We start from the raw sequence: 11604 nt of genomic DNA on the forward strand, positions 1-11604 counted from the left end.
TGTTCGATAGAGCCAAAGATTCCCCCCCCCACTGATCGGAGTACGCCGATTACCCCCCGAACCGTACAAGATAGTTACCGCCTATCATACGGCTTTCTAACTTCACTTTTTTTTCTGGTCGTTCCGCTCTGTCGATCGATGGTAGTATAAGAGATCTGTAACCCCCCTAAATTTTTTACATAAAGGTTCCTTCTACCCATAGTTAGCATGTATCTCCCCGGGTCATACTTGAGTATCACATCGTAGACCCCCCACCCCAACTCTATCTTCCTTAGAAGTGAACCGGAAATAGTGCAGAGGTACTTTTCAATGCTGCGGGGACGAGACGACGTGACATACTACGATCACGTACAGAAGTGCTGCCCTTCGGCTCGGCAATATGGAACCTCTCAACAGCTCCCGTTCCTTTATGAGGTCCTATCGGGATAGGTAGGCCCAGCCCAAGCCTTTCCCCTCCCCCCTGCTTAGCGTTCCACTTGTGATCCTGGATGCAGTGGAGGATTTTAAAAAAAGCGCCCGAATGTTCCCCCTCCCTCCATAAGACCCTCTTTCTCTTTCCCCCTCGAGAAAGAGAAAGAAGATAAGAAAGGATTTCTTATCTTCTTTCATGTGAACGGCCCTATCTTGTATCGAAAGGTTTTTCGTGCTATACACCACGTTGAGAAAGACCGTAGTACCATACCTTTTTTTTTTACCCCGAAAGGGAGGTCCTCCTTATGATGCTACGGACGGCTGTCCGAAGTGCAAGGGGTAAACTCGGACGAGGATAGGATTGCGCGCGCCGGGCCCTCCCTTCGGGTGTCATATTTTGGCCGAGTTTACCGTACCTCCGGCCCTTATGTTACGCGACCGTAATCTTTTTTTACGTTCCACCGCTGTTACGCCAGAAAGAAAAGGTTCCACACGAGCTCCCGTTCTGCGGCGTGGTGGCAGGACCGATAGGAGATTGGCTCCGGGTGTAGATAGGTTCAAATCCGCAGGAGTCATGCAAATACATAGGCCCCCTTCCCCTATCTTTTAGATGAATGGGGTGGTTTTATAACGTTCCGATCTACGGTCCCTCGGAGCGAGGGGTTAGGCAGGTAGTATGGGCCCTCTGACTTCCAGCTATGTGTTGTGCGGCTCCCGCGAAGCGAATGAAGGGGAAGCTCTTCGAGCTTACGCTTACTCTCAGCCTCTTTGATTGGTAGGCGGGCGGGCTAAGCCCCCCACTTAAGATTCCATTCATAAGGGTCATTTTCTGTTGTCGTGACGCTTTGGTTAGGCCGACTACTAGAGGTTACTTCTAGCTTCTATAGGGGCCTTTCCACTTTGGTGTAGTTTTCGTTTGTATTGGTACTTAATGAACATATCAAACAAAGGCGAGCAGTATAAGCCCTTCTCCGGCCTGGGAAAAGCAGCGAACTCTAGAAGCACGCTAGGGCGTTGTTCACCTTTGGACACGAACACTATTCCGTTCTCAGCGTAAACCCGCCTTAGAGATTGAACGGCAATAAGATAAGTCGACGTTCAATCTAAGACAGCGCTGATAGCTTGTAGTGAACAGCCCCCTTATTTACCATTTACCAACCGAAAGCAGCCTTTGGTACTTTACTTAAGTAGTTCAGGTTTGGAACCCTTGCAACTATGATAGAAAGCCGTTTGCTTGTTGCCAAACCCTTCGCCTTTCTTTTGTTTTGAATCAAAGTAGGTCGCGACTGTTGTATTTTTGTTTAGTAGGTCGGGGGAAGCTACCGCTTATACGACAGCTCTGCTTCCCCGTCTTGCTTCTGGCAAAGCTTCTACTTTGCTTGCTTCTCTCGCGCTTGCTTGCGCGAAGGCTTATAAAGTCCTTTTCGCTAGGTCCAAAAGCTTCCGTCAAAGCGAAAGATCTGATCCAACTGAAATCCCGCATATCCGCTGCGCTCAATATGCGGCTACGGCTAGGCGATCATATCGTGCCATAAAACTCTTTTTTATGTATAGAGAGACCCCCTAGATATACAGATAGAATAGATGTTCATGGATAGACAGACATTCCATTGATTCTTAGTTTTGGGGCTCGTCGATCCAAATGAATCATTCTTGTGGTCTCTCTTCGCCCTCCGCCCCAAAACTTACCCACAGCACAGCGCCCATTCGCTTCGCGCGCGGGAAGGCAACGAAGTTCAGTTCATGAGACCGCGGCGGAGTGGAGCAGCCGCGACACGAAGTTCCTTACCTTAGCTGGATCTCGCTGGTGCCACCTAAACGGTAAGTAGGCGACGGATGTGTGACGTTTGGAGTTGTCGTTCGTGCACCTGTCCCCAATGGAAGAATGAGTGATCCGTTCCCCTGCGGATCATGGCCTTACCACTCGGTCCCCGATGGCCAGCGGGGGATTCGGTATAGCAGCTTACGTTTTTTTGCGCTGCGCGTTCCCGCTGGACTGGACACGTGTTAGCTTTAGGAAGTATGGTTCCGAAAGTGACTTCGGTTCGCCAGTTCAGGCTCAACTCCTCGCTTTACGTTAGCGGACCTACACTACAGGTCGGGCCGGGGCTCTGCGCTCTTTCTTTCTGTGTGGGACGATGCCGGGGAGAGAAGGGAATGCGTCGAGGCGGCGAACAACAACAACACAACTACATTTTGGCTTTTCCCTCCATCCATGAGATGAGCCCAGTGCATTGGACCGATGGATAAGAGAACTGAGCTGGCCTAAAGCTTGGGCGCTCTACGTACGATGTAGACTCCATCAGATACATATCGATTTCTTTCTGATGGATCAAGAAGAGTTGTCTTCTCAATAGATAGAAAGAGGAGATTTCCCCTTATTCTTGATGGATTCCCTCTATTTCATAGATACTCTTTCGATCTATCAGAACGGATCAGGCTATCTATCAATCGATTTGAAAATAGCACGTTCATCTCGCTTTTCGTTCATTTCCGCCACGCCAACCCACAATAATAAGAAGCAGCTAGAAGCGCTTCTAGCCCTTTAATTCTTATTCACGAATGAATTGGGAAAGCCAACACAAAGATTCGATTCTGACTTCGTAGAGCCGGTGCTGCTGTTGCCTGCGCGTAGGGCCCACTCCCGTCCCGGGGCGCTAAGGGGCTTTTGTTTTTGGAACAGACGGCAATGTTTTGCTGACGCCTTGAATCAAGTGTTGCGACATGCTATGTTTTCTCCCCCATTGCTAGTAGGTTGATGGGTCGCACGCCCCGGCACACATGTTTTGGCCTTGTCTTGTGTGTCCATAACTAAAAATAGGTGACCTAACGGCCGCCGCCCGACTAAACATACCAATAGTCACCAGATTCATATGGGCTACTGAGGAGTAAGCAATGATCTTCTTAAGATCGATCTGTCTTGAAGTGGTCAAGGAAGTATATATTATAGCAATCGCGCTTGGAGTATAAATGAAAGGAGTGGAACAAAGTGTTGCTTCGGGAAACATGGGTATTGAAAATCTTAAAAACCCGTGGGTTCCCAATTTTGAAGGAATTCCTGCCAAGATGACGGATCCTGCCGTAGGTGCCTCTACATGAGCTTCGGGTAACCAAATATGAACAGGTACCATAGGCACTTTGACGGCGAAAGCGGCGAAAGAAGCAATCCATAGAAAGATTTGGCGCCGCTCACTAAATTCTGTGGTTAATGAGATTTGTAAATCGGCGGGTCCCTGTTTGGAAAAGAATCAACAGAATAGCTAATAGCATAAAAACAGATCCAAGTAAAGTATAAAGGAAAAACTGATATGCTGCCTTGATCTTTCTTTGTCTCGAACCCCATACCCCTATAATAATGGTAGAGTAAGGGGTGGCCCCAAAGCGGTATTTACCGGTGGTGGTTGGTCGAAGCTCCAGTAGGTAGCCACTCCCTTCTCAGGGAACCGTACGTGAGACTTCCGCATCATACGGCTCCGTCCCGAGCTTCCGTCGTCGGCCCTTGTCATTAGACCACTATCTATGCATGTATATTAAGCCTGGACTCTCGAATCTTTTGCTTCTCGGGTGGTGGCGAACAATGCAGCTTGCGTTGCGGGAGATGCCCGCCGGCCCGCTTCTCGCCCGAAATAACCGCTCACTAGCTAGCCGGACTAGAGGGGGGCCCTATCTGGAGACATACTGAAAACCATGCCTTTCGAACCGAACGCAACGCCCGTCTTCCAAATCCAAAACAAAAAAGGGCTCGTTGGGAAGAAAGATGGAGTGCGGCCTGTAGAGCACATGTAACGCACAGTCGGTTGCTCACGCAGTGGATCTCTCTCTAGATATCTAGAGAGAGATGTGAAAGTAAGAGCCTTTTTTTTTGATGGCCGCCCCCCCGACTTACGGCTTTACGCTACTACTACTGTGATGTGAGCGGTTCCAATTGGTTTTTGTTTCCCAATTCTCCTGGCCGGAACTTGTATGCAGCACTTATACAAAGGTGCATGCATAAAGGTTTGGAACTCTTTTCTTATCTGAATCTTCAAGAAAGACAGGACCCTACCCTATTCTCGAACCCTCTACCGAGCTTAACCCTGCCCGCATTTCTTTTTTTTCTTTGGGGGCCAAAGAAATGTCTCCACCTGCTGCCAACAGTCTTTCTTCGGAATTCTACTGAACGGGTCGATCCTCCCCTCCCGTTTGTTTTAGCAACTTATCCTAAGGTCTCCTCACCAAGAGCTCCCCGGCGACGACAGAGGAAGCAACCCGCCTGCTGTGGCGGGGCGGCTTTTTTTTTTTCACAATAAGACCTGGACGATTATCCCTACCCTCGGTAGCTTACGAGTTTACGTCCATCCCTGGTTGGGTACAGTTTCCTTTCGATTTATCCCTTGTAGCCGTTACCCGAATTCGCGCAAGTGTGTCCACACCCCCCAAACTGACTTGACGAGGAATCCATTCTCGCGAACAAACACAACCCCTACACACACCTAGGAGCACCCCTTCCTGCATATCCATACAAGACCCGAGTAGGCGGGTCGAGGTCCTACGAGGTACCCACTACTCGGAGTACCCTCCCCAAAAAAGATGTGTCTGTCAGGTTCGGTTCGTCTTAGTTGGGTTGGGCGGGTTCGACCAGAAATGCTATGCTTACGCACAAGACTACCCCTCTTCCCGAAAGCTTCGCGGGGACTACTTTACGACGGACGACCGCCCGTAGGGGGTTTACTGCACAAGGCCCCTGCAGAGGAAAAGCTTTATCCCAGCGAATAGAAGATGCTCAGCTCCGCACAACATAGGGATTAGCACGCTTTCGGGAAGAACATAGAATAGTAGAGGATCCAGCATGCGGAACACGGCGATCATTAGAAATTCACGAATTAGAGATGCTGTAATATACTCTTTCCCATAACTTCTCATACCAGACCAACCCACTAAAATACAAATAGGGATCAGAAATGTGGTCAATATCACGAAGAAAAAAGAGAGACCGTCTATACCCAAATTCAAATTGATGTTTTCATAAGGAAGCCATCGAAGGCTTTCCACAAATTGAGATTTGGCCGTAGAAGGATCGAATTGTATCCGAGGAACAGGGGAATACAAAAAAGTAATAAGAGAGGCACACAGACCAATCAATCGTATCGGTCGTATTCTTGAATTTGGAATGAAAAGAGGAATAATGCTTCCTAGCACGGGACACAGAATAGGACCACTTAGATCAGAATAGCATTCACAGAAATGTTCTAACATAGAGTAGAATCGAACATGGAAGAGATTAGTTGACAACAGTAAAAAGATGGGCGCCTAATTCCAATACAATAGGGGTCTATCAGTGCAAGTCAGCTGAACACCGTGATTGATGAGTGGGTAGGTGGGTTAGGTGCGCCTCTCGTCCAGTGGGAAGTATTGAGGCGAGTCTCCTCCCCCCTTCCTTTTCCTCTCTCCTTTTGCTTGTGCTTCTACCCGGGCTTTTCATTTTTATAGATAGAGACCCGAGGAAATTTTTCTAAGATTAATTGCTCGATTTTGCATGCTCTGCTCCCAAAATGCAGAGAGACTTTCGAGGGCAGATCCGGGTTGGTCCGGAAAGTCATGGGAGAGGCGGGCTAAGTGAAATAAAAGATAAATGGAGCTATGTCGACTTACGTACGTCTCGTTGACCAAACGATCGGGTATACCACGCCACGTATCATCCCCTCTTTCTATAGAGGAGAGATAAAGAAAAAGAAAAGATATAGCGATCGTGCCGTAAGACCTTGTTCCTTTCTACTTGACGTTATTTTCCTCGGTTTTTTTTACATTACATAAGGCCTTTAGTTTAGGGCTTACTTAGCGCTTGCGCTAAGGATCTAATCAGAGTAAAACTTGGATTTTAAAAAAAAAACCTTTCCCTTATTAGCCGGAATACAAACAAGTGTACTCCTTGATCTTTAGTAAAGGCGGATTCAGCCAAAAAAAATCTTTTTTTTTTTAAAAAAGTCTCAACGTCCTCGTTGAGAGTCGCTCTGCGAGACGTCCAGTAGTCTCTGACTTGGTCTTAGAATCGTAAGTTTCAGCCCGTTCCCAGCTTGCCTCGCTCTCAGGTTGGCCCTTCTACTTGACTAAGTAGTATTCTACTCGTGCAGTGGGTGTATGGGCTAGCCCATGGTGCGGTCAGCTATGATATATATACTCTTTTTCTTTCTTAGTAAGTTAATCTACAACATCTGGTGGTGCCCTCGTGGGCTGGGCACGTTCCTCTCTGGGTCGGTCTGGTCTAATCGAAGTCAACTGACTCACATGGAATACGGGGGTGAGTTTTAACCGAGCTGATCGCTTGAGTCTATAGGCTACCTCTCCTATCCGCTTCTCTACAAGGTCTACTTTCTTCTTCCTTCAGACCGGGCCAAGCCTTTAGTTGAAGTAGGTTTGGGCTAGGTCGTTGCGCTCCTCGTCTTGGCAAAAAAGTAGGCTGATGGGCAAGCCTCCTCCTGCCGCAATGGTGTGGGGCGTCAGAGGCTGTTGCCCCGTGGCCAACTCGAAGGGGCTGAAGTTCGACGCAGAGCTTTTTGGTTGTTAATTTATAGCAGCACTGAGCTACATCCAACAGCTCCGGTCCTTCTGGTTGGTTTGCACTAAAGTGCCTTAAGTAGCCCTCGCCTCGAGGAGTCCGTTTATCTCCGTCTGAGCTTTCAAAGATATACCGACCGTAGGTATCTTACTTACCATCAGATACCGACAGTCGTCTTCTAACATTACCGACCTTTAAATATCGGGTTTTCATCATCAGAAACAACCCGATTTCCGAGACCTCTTGCATTGCATTACCATAACGAAAAAGAGAGAAATGGCTCTTGTGACTCGGAATGAACCTTTCTCGGTGGAAGAAAGGAATAGCGATGGATTCCTATGAAGCATTCAGGAACAAGAAGATTCAATCGGACGACGAATTCTTACGTGGTCCAAGGAAATCAATAAAAGGTCCGCTTCCACGATTTCATCTATATCGAATCTGAATATCAGAATAGCTTATATAGTCATGATTCAATTCAGGTCCACTGACTTTTGATTGATTTCTCTTCGGATCTGATTGGAACATTGGAGAAGTAGGAATACTTTGGCGGGCGATTCATAATGGGTATCTAGAATATCTATGTCCTAGGACATAAAATATGAATAATGAAGATAAAGATAATATATAATAATTTGGAGGCTTTATACCTTATTTCTTTTCCTGGGATTGTAGTTCAATCGGTCAGAGCACCGCCCTGTCAAGGCGGAAGCTGCGGGTTCGAGCCCCGTCAGTCCCGACCTAGGATCCGATGAATCGATCAATTCATCTCTGTAGGGGGGCTTAGGATCTAATTCCCAGCAGGAGGATCCTTCTTTCGTTTCGCATTTCTCATCGGACAAATCAAGGAATCAAAATGACAATAACTAGTACCGATTGATGGAGGAGAGACATATGTAGGTTGGTACAATCGGGGGTATCACCATATTAAGCATATTAAGTAAGGATTCAAAGAGATACCGTACAGGTCTGGCTTTTTTCGATTGTTCCTGGCCCATCGAATAGAGTAGCAATCTCTTTCCCGGGAGCACATAACATTTTCTTTTTTTTTTTTACGATACGCAATTAACTTAAAATAGTTACCCCCACAGAGTACTTTTCAGATTCAACCTACCCTTTCTAGCTCCTATTTTTTTTTCTTCCAATCAAAAAGAACCCATCAAATATTGAATGACTGAGCACTCAAATCCTATCGCGAGTCTTGATACATAGTATCTTAAGTCCTTTCCACAACTCCTAATTGGATTCTCCATCGGCCCATCCAATCTAATTCACGACTCAGTCAGTAGACACTACACTAGTAGGGTAGTAAGTTATGTAATTAGGAATTTGAAAACCAAAAAGCCCTTCTTGGATCCTAGGAGCAAGGATTTACAGTCCTTTAGAACAACCTTTTGATCCCAAGATTTCCGGCCCCCTTACTTTCGTATTTTTTAATCTCACAATTGAATCTTACTACCCAAGTCGATCCTATTGGCAACGGGCAAACGACGCTTACGCGGGATCTCGGTGCCCTTCTCTTGCTCTTGAAAGAATAGAAGTTGAGTTCGAGTTGTTATCATGCCGGATCAGAAAAGTCAAAAGCCATACTAAGAGCCAGCGGACCTGCTCACGGGAGTCAGGCCTGTTCTGTAGTGGGCAGACGTAGCAGGGCCATCAGAATATAGGAAAAAGAGCCGCTGGAGAAAACCAATTACGCCGGGTTCTCAATTCCATGGAGTATGTAGTGAGTTTGAATTGACCCGGTTAGCTAGAAGGTTCCTTTCGCTACCGTCCTAAGGTTAAACCAACCGTTGGTTTGCTTGAACAAGATTTCACTGAAGTGAACCCGACGCGAAGTTGGTGAAACCTGAGCGTAGCTAATGAAAGGGACTTAGATTAGAACCGACTATAAGCCCTGAGAGCCAGCAAGCAAACCCCCCCTGACTCTCTCTAAAAAGCCTGCGTAGTAAACTCCTTGTTTGTTTTCTTTCCGATAGCTGCCTAGTTAGTTTTTCCAGTTTTCAAGTCAAGCGAGAAAGCAAGTGGAATAAGACTTTCCTTTTTTCGGCCATTTCTCAGCAATAGCTACCTGAATGGAAGCAAGCAACCTTCGGGGAGAAGAAGAAGAGTGGTCGAAGACTACGAGTCGAAGCTAAGACCAATCTAAGCAAATTTCCCTCAGCTGGAAACTCACTATCTAGATAGCTTCTTAGCGCTTAGCTACTTTATTTATTTATCCTTCTGCGCCGCTAGCGCTACTACTCCTAGTGATAGGGATAACCTACTCTTTTTCGCGAGAAGGCCCATCTCGGACCGGTGACGTATTCTAATGATCTGGATCTCTGGCTTATCTCTTACTTTACGGATTCGATTTCGGCTAGTGGGATTTCAGTGACGATAATCAGGGAAAAGGCTTGATTGGCTCTGATCGATACCATCTAAAAGTGCTTGCTTCATCCATTCGTGACATTACTGGTTATTCTTACTAAGTTTCGCCTCTAGTGACTCTTGGAATCATGCGCATGGCTCCATGTCGGCCTGAATTTGGCGTCGGTGTAACGACCGGTGCAAGTAACAAATACTACCTACGAGTCTCATTCTCTCGCATTCGTCCTTACCTGTCTTCTATTCTATTGATCCAGTTTAGGCAGCTTTCAGTCTCTATAAACTTTATGGAATATTTCACAAGATACGAAGTCATCAATCAATGGCATGAAGGAGTTCAATCAGGAACAGAAAGACTTTCAAAGCAAAGGCATGAAGGCAGGATAAATACCTTTACTAATGTGCAATCAGCTAGGTAATACAGTGAGTGAAATTTCCTGTGCTAGCCATAAGTAGCAATGCGGAAGAGAAAGACTAATTGAATTCTATTGCTAGAGGAGATAGAGAATTCAATTAGTTAACTTTCCCCACAGAAAGTAAGAAAGGAAAGAAGTCTTGGTAAGAGTTATGTTATACTATTCAATGGTACGAAGTCACCCGACTCATATCGAGAAAGTAAAATACGATGACAGACAAAACAAGGGAAGCTGAGAAGGGATGCCCTCCGCCGATGGTAGACAAAGTGAAAAGCAGAATTGCAGTTCACAGAAGATAAGTTCAAAGAATTTATTTACCGAAAGAAGGGAATTGCTTTCCTCTTTCCCGGCCTTGCTTTCACTAGTTAAACTACCGCAGGTTCTGGATCGATTGGATCAACTACAACTGGGATGAGATGAACAGAAGGGTGTAACACAATCCGCTTCGTAACTGGAAGGCCGGACCGAAACATTCACTGGTTCAACAAGCTCCATAGCCCCCATGTTCGTTTTACTCACCGTCAGCCTTACTACTCACTACTTATTCGATTACCAGCTTTCTCTTACGCCCGTCCCCGCCCCCGACCATAAGAGGTGGATTTTTGCCCATACCCGCTATTACTCCTGGTTGAGCTCCTACTCTTATAAAAGTATCCGGTGCGTAAAATCATCTATAAAGCAAATGGTGGAAGTGTTGACCGATTCAAACCGATGAAATTGGTCGATTTAGCACTCGGCTAACTCCCATCTTATTTAGTCTTCTCCTATTTCTAAGTAAACCCCGCCCCTATATGCCCTGGGTAGACATGTGAAGGTAGACTTTGACCGGTCTTGGTCTGTGTTTGGGCGTGCTAGCAAGGCTAAGGCTGGAAAAAGAGTACATCAAGATCAGTCAAGTCATCACTTATTCGATTGTTGATTCCATTCCCTATATGCCCTATCTATTGTTCATGCCTTCTTTACATGTTGGGTGGATCAGATCCCCTTTCAACTCTCATTATGGGAAGGAGGTCTTCCTTCAAGTTCTAGCTCTTTCGAATAGATAGCCCCAGGATCAGGCTAGTATGGCTTGGCATCGTCTGGGTTTCAGGCCCAGATGGTGTGGGGGTTAACCTCCCCAGCACAGGATTGTCTGATTCTGTGTCCTTAAGGCAAGACACTGGTAGAAGCGGCTTATCCAGTTTTAGGGTGGGATGGGTTATTGCTATCCCAAGCATCCTTGCTGGACAGCCACGGACATTTTGTTTCTAACCTTACTCCTGTGAAGGATTCTTTGGTTACGAAGGTGCCCCCCCCATGGACGGTGAAACATCCGCCCATTGAGGTGAGTTCTGGTGTCTTATCTTTAAGTATTTGGAAGCCAATTTGCTTGAAATTGAGCTCCGATTGCGCCCTGAAGGGAGTCTCTCTCATGGAACGACTTACGTCCTTCTGTGAAGGGATCCCTTTATGGTCTCCATGTATCAGGTATTTGATAGCAGCAACGAAATGTTGTCTGATTTATCAAAGCAGAACTGCCGCGGATTCGTTGAGGATCTTTGGTCAGAGCCTGATATCATAGCTAGCCTTCCTCCGTCGACTAGCGTATTCCACTAGTTCAGGGGGAGGGAAGAGGAGAATTCTTGAAAGAGAGTCAAATGACCTATCCTTGAAAGCATGAAATTAAGTCAGTCCTTTCGGGTGGCAGCCCAGTCCTTTCATTCCTTCCTTCCTGAGAATAGATCCCCAATAGCTCGCAGATGAGGAATTCTTCCGCTACGACCCTTAGGCGAGCTAATCAGTCTTGCTTTGCCATAAAATCCCTCCTCCTTCTTTTCCCTTTAGTAAATAGAAAAGAAGCATTCAATTCCATGTCTTAAGCATGATTAGGGTTAA

The 11604-nt window shown here is 46.4% G+C and overlaps 1 pseudogene; it reads right to left on the reverse strand.

Moving 5' to 3' along the window:
* Positions 1–1138: 1138 nt before the first annotated feature.
* On the reverse strand, positions 1139–3917 carry LOC146874781 (uncharacterized; annotated as a pseudogene).
* Between the last annotated feature and the right edge of the window lie 7687 nt (positions 3918–11604).

The sequence above is a fragment of the Vigna unguiculata genome, unplaced genomic scaffold (assembly GCF_037176805.1).
Source record: "Vigna unguiculata cultivar grain cowpea cultivar isolate G323 ecotype 2 unplaced genomic scaffold, ASM3717680v1 ptg000237l, whole genome shotgun sequence".
NCBI lineage: Eukaryota > Viridiplantae > Streptophyta > Magnoliopsida > Fabales > Fabaceae > Vigna > Vigna unguiculata.